This window comes from Palaemon carinicauda, chromosome 28, assembly GCF_036898095.1.
Source record: "Palaemon carinicauda isolate YSFRI2023 chromosome 28, ASM3689809v2, whole genome shotgun sequence".
Taxonomy (NCBI): Eukaryota; Metazoa; Arthropoda; class Malacostraca; order Decapoda; family Palaemonidae; genus Palaemon; species Palaemon carinicauda.
The window spans coordinates 35,201,902-35,211,901 of record NC_090752.1 but is presented as its reverse complement, the minus strand read 5'-3'; the positions used below and the strand labels follow the sequence as shown (position 1 = coordinate 35,211,901).

The window sequence follows — 10,000 nt, the reverse complement described above, 5'->3', positions numbered from 1 at the left end:
TACTGTCTTTGTTTCTGGCAGAGCTTTGGGGGTTATTAAGCTTTATATGCAAAGCATTTTCATTTTACTCTCTGTAATGTAGTATTTATTAGAATGAAGTATAGGAACGGTGGTTAATTAACTAGTTTTTTTGTACGATTATCATCTGATAAATACATTACAACAGTTTCCATTATAGATCATGTCATTCTGATACCATTCTCTTTGAATCACTTGCATGGGAAATCATAGCTACCAGTTATTTAACTATACTAAGTATAGGAATATGTTATCAACTACTTGATATATTATTTGTGGTTTGGATGCTGTTGACTGGCCAACTAAAGATTTATTCATTTCTGATAAAACCTACTAATGACAATGAAGTGATTCTTTGCTGAACAATTGTATGACTTGCTACAAGAGTTGACAAAAATCTGCTTATACTTATGACAGGCATGGTCAGGCAATATATGCTGCTATAAATTTGGCTGAGATTTTTTTATACCAGCAGCATCTATACAGAACATGAAGTAAATATTCGTGCTGGTTGCCAATACGATATGAGTTTGAGATGAGCCTTATTTGCATGTATACATCCATGCATTTCATGCTAAATAAAGGCTGAAATACGCCTAACAACAGACTTATGAATTATTGTCTTTACAGTATCCTTATTTCTAAGCACTTGCATCTTATGAGATACTATACTTTAATCCAGAAAATATGATTTGCTGTTCATAACCAAGTATAGTACTGTATGTGTTATCCAATGCTGCTTATTGTTGTTTTGAGAAAAGATATCTAAATTATTTTTTCCATTGAAATCCACTACAGTGCTTATAATTAGTTCACATTGTAGGTCCTCTCATGGGCTTTGTGGTTCGTGAGATCCTGGACTTTAAAGAGCCTTACTTTTCATGTACAGTATTCTGGACATTTATCTACGAGCAAAATGGCAAGGTTTGGAGGTGGAAACTTCAATTATTTTTCATTTAATCTGCTTTATAATACTCAAAACTGCTAAAAACTCCAGAATTGGTTAAATGAGACAAAGGATCCATCTGAGAGCACCTGGGGTTGAGATAAGCACCCAAGCCCAGGGCTACAAAGAAAGAATGGAATTTCATTATAAATTTTTCAGTTCTTTACTCACTTGACATTCATATTGCTTATTCTCTAGAAACTCTGTTTAACAATGTTCAATCCTTAAAGTGTAATGAAAATTTTCCAATTATGTTTCCTTTCAAATGACTAAACCCTAGTAAGTAATGAAACAGGCTTGTGGTTAATGGTAAGCAGTTTCATGTTATTTAGTTTTGAAGTTGAAAGTATTCCCTATTCCTTGACATCACAAGTCAGTGTGGAGGAGGCTGAGCATGTTCATGAACACCAGGAGACTTTAGAAATAGAAAACAATATTAAAATTATAATTATTTCTTTGAACCTACCCTGATGTTCTTGTTGCTGACTCCCACATACTGATGGAGGTGGGACAACAGTGAAGGGAAAATTGGTTGACAATAAATTTAAAATTAGAAAATACTGTATTTCCTGTGTCATAAGATGCACCTTTCATCATGAAAAATGCCCCCCAAAATCACCCTGCGTCTTAACAATAAGAAAAAGTTGTATAGGGAAGTATGACAACATCCCTCAAACACCCAACTAATGACATACAAGCTCTCACACTCGCCAGACATAAAATATAAACCTACAATTATCATTCATTTGTAATAAATAGATTTATTATTATATTATACTGTACTTTGTTTAATGTAGTAGAGTAGCAAGTTATTTGTTTTGGTAATCAGCTGATGACTTGCCAACCCCCTTCTACAAGCAAACATGAAAACTAGTAGTCTCCTAGTAGACAACGCTATGGTATATTAGTTGTTTATTCAGTATTTATCTACTTTCTCACATTTTGTTAACATTTTATAAAAAAGCAATATTTTGATAGTGACTTTCTTGCCTGAGTTCCGAAACAATGCAGACAGTTGCTGAATACGAACTTGGAAAAAATAATTTCACTGTCAGTTGAATGCATTGTTACCAAGTTAGCAGAAAAGTAACTAGACCTAAAGTCACATGCAGTTGCAAAAGTATTTCATATAGCAGCATTTCTAGAGACTTCTTTGATTAATATTTAAGTTTGTGTGAAAATGTGTAGGCTATATGAGGAATTTGGAAAATATTGCTGGAATTTTACTTATTTACCAAAATTTGATTAAGAACATTTGGCAACACTGCTTTAATGTAACAATACTTGAAACACCAAACACTAAACTTGTAGTTGTGGTGACAACTATGACTGGTTTAATGGTTTCTTATATGAATATGTAGTAAAATTGGGATAACTGGCATGCAGCTAATCAATATTATCTTAAAAATTTCATAATACACCCAAATATATGAAATTTACTGCACCAGACAAAAGTGTCACTGGAGTCGTTGACAAGGAATTGCTACTAAGATAGCTTGTAAAACCCTCAATTTCTTTTTTCCAAAAATTGCTTTGCTAATGTAAGGGTGGGTCTTGCCACTTGTAGCGTCTTATGACATGTGAAATACGGTAATTAAGATTCTACCCTCTATTTCAATTTAATGGAGACCATATGGAAATACAGTTTGAAATGTAGGGCTCTGAATTGTTTTCTAATGATATTTGAAATATCAAAAATAGAAATCTTCAACTTAATTGAACTAAAGAAAAAATTTAAAAGATTACAGCACCAGCAGCCAATAGACTAAGAATAGTTAGCAATATTTTTCACTTCCCCTCATTATAAAGGGTTGTAAATATTTCATCTGAAACTACAGTAGTTGCCTTTGTCCAGTAAAAAACGTTCAGTATATTTTGAACAAACTATGAACATTACAGGTAATGTCGCTAATTTGCTGTGATATTAAAATTACAATTTGTCTAATGTCCAAATATGGTTATTTCTAATCAAAAGTTGGATCACAGAAACTCGCCAAGGTTGGATCCAAATCTTTAAAAGCGTTGAAGATTAAGGTTCTAGATATTAGGAGTAAACCTACATCTCATAATTTTGGCAGAAATGTTTCTTTGCAAAGAACCTCATAGGCAGTTCAGTAACATACCAGCTTGGTGTTTAGTGGATATTATCTTGGATAAGATATCAGATTCTTCAAGGTAATGTTGTTCTGTTCACAACGTAAAAGCTTAATACTGCACAATGTAGACTCCAGTTCCATAAACACTTGAATTAGAAACATATTTTCTGTAAATATACTGAGAAATAATACTCCTCACAAGGGTTTTATAAAAACAGTGCTTTCCCTGTGCAGGATTGCTAATAAATCCAGGAGGGAAAACAGTTAAAACAATAAACACTTAACACAATCTTGAAGAGGGGACACATTTTGGTTCACTGCAGCGATGGAAAAACTCAGTAATGTGAAACTGCTGACACTCCTTACCATCACCTGTTAGATTGTTTTATTACTTTACTAGGGTCATGTATCTTTGAAAGGAAAGAAAATTTGAATTTTTTAATAAATTTTGGGTAAATGTCAATAAACTGAGCTTTGGAGAAGAAGCAATATGAATATAAGGAGAGTTTCAAAGAAATAATAGTTCTCCCTGTAAGAATGAAACTTTGAATCCTATCAGATTCTAAGGAATTTGTAACTCCAAATCCAAAGAGTACTCTAGAGAAAAACACAGTTGAGAACTGTATGTACAGCTTATAAACTCTTCAAACTTTATTGCTTGAGTTAAAGATAGTTATGATAATGAGGATAATGAATATTGAAATTTGATAATGAAAATAAAAGTGTAAACGAATAAATTATTCATGGTAAACATTTTGATACATACATACATATACCAAGGCACTTCCCCCCAATTTTGGGGGGTAGCCGACATCAACAAATGAAACAAAACAAAAAAGGGGACCTCTACTCTATACGTTCCTCCAGCTAACAAGGGACTCAACCGAGTTCAGCTGGTACTGCTAGGGTGCCATAGCCCACCCTCCCACATTATCCACCACAAATGACCGCTACCTCCGCGGTCATCTAAGGCATCGGAGGCAGCAGCAGTAGTATCTTGTTTCAAATACTTTCAAATATTTTTAGGGCCACTAGAATTTATAGAATGCAGAGTACAGTCGAGTTAACAGTAAGAAGATTACAGTTTCATTTGATGTAGATGACATTGTGTCATAAACCAGGGGAAATATGACTTCAGTGATTGAGTAGAGTAATTATCAATGAATGGCAAAATTTCTTCATATCAGATAAAAAAATTTTCAGCTTCTTCAAAACCATTTGTAAATGTTCAAGCCTGATTGCCTGAAACATTGCTGAAGAACAGAATTTAGTAGAATTAAAGATTGGGTCCATTTAAAAAAAAGGAATACAAGATAATTTTTTTTTTAGATGGAGAAAAGTAATACAGTTTCTCACTTTACACAGAATTTGATCTCTATAGCCAATGTGTAAAATTTATGCATGGTTTTACAGTTTTCCTCTATTCTTCATGGTGATGTTGCAGTACTGCTTGTTCAGAGGTTTCCCAAAATCTTTATAGTTCTGTAGCATATACTGCCTGTTTGATGCATGAGACTACATTTACAATCCTTGAGCTTCTTTGCAATGAAGATACTTCTTGACTTCTGTATCTGTATCATTACTTCTTGATATCACTTTGACTTTCAATATGCTATTTGTTTTAGACATTGGAGAAGTTTTAGGAGGTCCTATAGCACTTTAATATTACTTGATGCAAGCTTTCTGTCTTGAAAAAGGAAATCAGATATAAGCAAATTATGGACAACAGTTATTGTTCATGGAGGACAGCAGGACTCATTAATTGTTAAGGAAGAAGTGATAACATCCTGAAGTGCTAGTCGTTGACAAGTGAATTTAAAAATGAAAACTTCAGTGTTTTCTTAATTTTGAGTGATGTTGATTGTTGAAAATATTTGGGATGTGCATTCCCTATTTTTCAGGTTAAGCAAAGTGACTGATGTTAAGTGTGTTTCATACCTTGTGTTTTTCTTTATGCATAGCAATGCTTCAGTGATTATTTACTGGATTATGAAAAGTGCTGTATTGAAAATGTCTGTTTTTGCAATTTAGTGATTATGGAGTAAAGTATGAAAATGAAGACACGATGAATACAAATTTTATCAATGGTTTATCAGTTAAAAACTAGAATATGGAAAAATAGTTAAGACTTTAGTTGAGGTAGCACTTGACCAGTGAAAATTAAAAGGGATGTTAGTATCACTGTGTGAAAACCCTGGCCAGCTGTTTTATGCTTTTTAGTATGCCTTTATAATACATTATCCAAAAGCTATGCTGATTCACTGATGATAATATTACTGTGAATTATTGTTAATCGCGATGGAGTGGATAAAATCTTTTGATTGTAGTAATGTTAAGAATTTCCATCTGAGCCCATTCTAAATCTTTACATATAACTTTCTTATAGCCATAGCCATTTGTAAGGGATCTGTATACTGTGAAACTCTGGAGTATTTTGGAACACCAAATTAATTTTCCTAATAAGAAGTAAGGTGAATGTGATTAATCCATTCTAGACTGCAAATAACACTTGCTGTACTGTATTTTTACAGGAAGCTTGTAATATTTATATGCAAAAAAATCTTAACTAAAAGATTTAAAACACTACCATAAATAAATGATAATTAAATTCTACCTGTAGTAAGAAGACTAGATGGCCTAAAAGAAGGCTACCTTATGGAATCACTATTCCTTTGAAATATTGTATACTTGCACTGTAATTTCTTTTTTTTTTTCTTTTTTTGCTTCTCAACTTCTCTTCGTGGATTTTCCTTACCACTAAACATCTTTGGTTCAATTGTGTGTCTATAGGAAAAAATGCACCAAATTATAGAAATTAAGAAAAAGAGCTTGCAACAAAGTGTATATTTGTGCACTAAAAGGGACTTACAAGAAAATTAAGTACTTTCCTGGAAACCTTTGTCTCAGTTAGTGTTATGCTGCTGGAGATATGTCTCAGTCATAGAGTTTCTAAGAAGTTTGGATTATCCATTCTATCTGAATATCCTTTAATTTCCGGTACAAAAATGTTACAGAATATCAAGTTTAGATGTGTCGGAACTCCTGGGTTTCATTGTATAGTATTTCTAAATTGATTGTTTTTATTCTATTTAACATATTAAAAATCATGTCAGTGATTTATATCTTACCTAAAAGTACTTCCATGCTTACAAGATATGCAAGAACATTCAAGATCTTATAATTTGGAAGTAAAAACAGAATTTTAATGAGAGATTTCTTATCTCTATACCCACCTGCATCTCTAGAATCCCTTTTTGTTTGATGTTTACCCATACAGTATAATCTTTTGAAATTTTAAAATTTTCCCATTTTCTTTCCCTTCAGTCAACACATGTCCCTTGTAAAGGAATAGAACATTCGAGTGGTAAGAGGTAAGAAGCCCAGAACTGACAAGTCAGTCTCTCTTTATCCCTTCACTTTCAAAGTCAAAATTATCCTTATCATCTTCATGCCACGAGTCAGTGGGGAAGAGGGTGAGCATTTTTATGAACATCAGATGCTTATATAAATAAGAAATTTTATTATTAAAATTCCTTTTATTTCAATTACCTTCCTGATGTTCCTTTTGTTGATTCATACACTGTTGGAGGTGGGACACCAGTGAAGGAAATATATAGTTAAAGTAATATACTGTACTATGGTTAAGATTTACTAACCTGGTTTAGACTACTTCCAACGTCACATCTCAAGATACGGTTTGAAATACAGTACTTCAGGTAGTTTACTAAAGCTATTTAGAATACTTGACCATAGTGTGTCACTAATTTATACTTCTTGATCTAAATGATACTTTTGTCTCCAAATCTTTAATTAAATTGAAACCCCATATACTCCCTGGATAAGAGTGTTTCAAAAGTATTTAGACCAAGACCCCTGCAGCCACAATGAGGCTTATAATCCCAGAAAACAAATTAGTGACACTACTTCTAATGCATGTAGTTTTGTCCAAATAATATTAAACAGCTCTTACTGGACAAAGAATCCTGTTTTCTGCTGATACACTTTCATCTGAAGGAGGACAGAATCATTCTGCATTCCCCAAAGCTTATTTTGACAGCACTTAATTCTATTATTTTTTTCTATTCCTTATCTGGATATTAATCTCTAGCACTGTTGTTCAGTTAGTGATTTAGGCATGCTGCATAAGATTTTTAATAATTCTGACCATCCTTTGCGTTTGGATCTCCCCTGACTGTACTATCCTGTGCATAGTACTAGGTATTCAGTTAATTCTAACTGTCTTAAGGCTCAACACTACACAGTGTTCAAGAAGTTTTATTCCAACTGTAATCAGATTATAGAATGATCTTCCTAATCAGACAGTTGAATTGGTGGAACTGAAGCAGTTCAAACTTGCAGCGAATGTTTTTATGTTGATATAAGGTTCTCTTCAGTTTATACTGTATATGACAAATCTATTTTAATATTACTGATTTGAAGAAGTTTTCTATTTCTTATGCATTTCCTCACTGGGCTATTCTTCCCTGTTGGAGCCCTTGGGCTTATAGCATCTTGCTTTTCCAACTAGGGTTGTAGTTTAGCTTGTAATAATAACATCACTAAACTCAACTTGGAAGTTAGGATATGTTTGGCAGACAGGCAAGTAGGATCAGAATTAATGCTTTTAAGAGAGGATTCACTGGACTTCTGAAATTTAATAAAGGAATTTAGTGATGTCAAGAGCTTTTGAAACTCGTTACTATCAGAAATTGGCTGGTTATGCAAATTAACTAAAGGTGGTGGAAAGTCACTATCGTTGTCATCCCTGCTATAATCAACTGGATTTCCTTCCGAACTAAAAGCAAGTTTCATTTTGCGCTTTGACCGGCAAGCATCGAAATATACTTTTTCATGATAGGGCCTGTGAGACAAGTGTGTTTCTCACAACGGCCATTTAAACCATAATACCCTCTACATGATACACACAGTGAATGAGGTTCATGATCTTCCACAAGCAGTTTCCTTGAACTCTTCATGCACTAATTGCAAATAAATCCAGGGAAAGATATCTTAATATGTAGTAAAAGATCTGGAGCACACCTGAATTAATCCATGACGACAGAGAAACTAAGTACAAAGAGAGAGTGGTGCTTCAGCACTGGGCTTCTCAAAAACTTAATGCTAGAATGTTCTATTCCTTTACCAGGGGCATTCTGGTGTGTTAGTACAGGGCTTCTTGCCACTTACTGCTAGAATTGCCCGTTCCTTTACTAGGGGCACATGTATATTGAAGGGAAAGAAAAGAAAAAAGATTTTTTAAATGTTTAAAATTTTACCGGCATATGTTTATTAAGCTGAGGGAAGGTTCATAGAACAACTTAAAACCTCAAAAAGGTTATTCGTAAGACCCTGATAGGAATGTCATTTCGTGTAACAGCTCTTATGAGCCAATAAGTATGAAATTATTTGGTTAGACGGGAAATGTGACATGTTAAGAACATGCATTGAGATCAATAGTATCGAAACATTACTCTCAAAATTTGCACACACAAAAAAAAGTTGATGTAAATGGTAGTGTGGGTAAGATACCTTTATGAAATAATCTCTCTTAAGTTTTACCCCTCTTAGTGAGTAAATAAAGTAAAAGAGCTGTATAATATCAGTAATGGAACATATGATTATTAGCAGCAGTGTAGTGAAATAATATAAATTTGGCCAAGTGACCATTCATACGGTGATACCTTACCATATCCTTTAAACCTCTGAACATTCAAGAAAATTTAAATGCCGTTGGTGCATCTCACATAGTGCATTAAAGTCATTACTCAAGGGGTTTTTTTCAGTGTCTCTTCAGTCCCTATCTGTTTCTACTTTTTATACTTCTACTTTACTTCTATTCTCACTGAATTTCTTTCAGTTTGCTGTGCAACTGAACTGTTTTCTCCCAAGATGCAATGCAGTGCAGAGTGGACTATCCCATGAAAAGGCCATTCCTGAATGATTGAAAGCAATATAGTATAGACTGCAAAAAATGTTATGCTAAAACATACAATTAGCAAAAAATGACTATATTTAACCAAGTAAAAGAAATGGGATGGCATTATTTTATTGGTACAATTTTTGGAAAATGTATAAAAGTACATACTATAATTCAAAGGGCAAAAATTAATATGAATAAGGTTGAGGTACTACCTGTATATTTACTCATAGTCTGATAAATTGATAAATAATAACCTTAATATTTTTCATGTATTTAAACAAATAGGATTTTTTAGACATTCAGTATTGCTTAAAGCATTTAAAAGTATGTTGAATGTATTTAAAAATGACAGAAAAGAGGCTCTCACATAAGTTTCTTGTGTTTCATAACATTGTTATCTGTACTACCCCACAATATGTCTTTTGTGTTTATTCTAATTGTTACCAGTATTTATATCATTGAGAACTTTAAATGGTATAGTTTTTATGATTAGCTCAGGAATTGTCTGCAGCAAACTTTGGAAATCTTGTTAATAAGGTATTGTTGCAAAGTATTTTTTCTTTTGAATAGTGTAGTTTAGCGAAATAACGCCGAAAAATATGATTTTGTCTTCAGATGTTTAATGGGACTGGTTTCATGAGTGGGATAAAATGAACTCAAAAACAAAACTAACTCATCATTTAGTTTTTGTAAATCATATTAGGAAACGAAGTTGGAGGAGATAATTTTAATGCTGAACAACTTTAAAACTGTGTTAAACTATTTTAAAAGCATTTGAAGCCTCTGCTATGATAGCTAGTTGCCAACTTGTTTGTGTTGTGAGTCTGAGAAAATGCAATGAAAATGTTGTATTACTCCTATTTGAAAACTGAATAATAACATATTGCTGTAGAGTATAATACAATAGAAAAAACTCATGAAGAATTTCAACAGCAGAGGTTCATAACCTTTATTCACTTTAGAACACACATATTGTAGGTAGTTTTCTCAAGTCATGATAAAATATATGTGATACATCAG

The 10,000-nt window shown here is 33.0% G+C and overlaps 1 protein-coding gene across 11 annotated transcripts in view; it reads left to right on the top strand.

Annotated features, from left to right (window-relative positions):
* The window catches only part of LOC137621495 (uncharacterized), a 303,174-nt gene that overhangs the window by 256,070 nt on the left and 37,104 nt on the right, over positions 1-10,000 (top strand). The window lies entirely within an intron of this gene.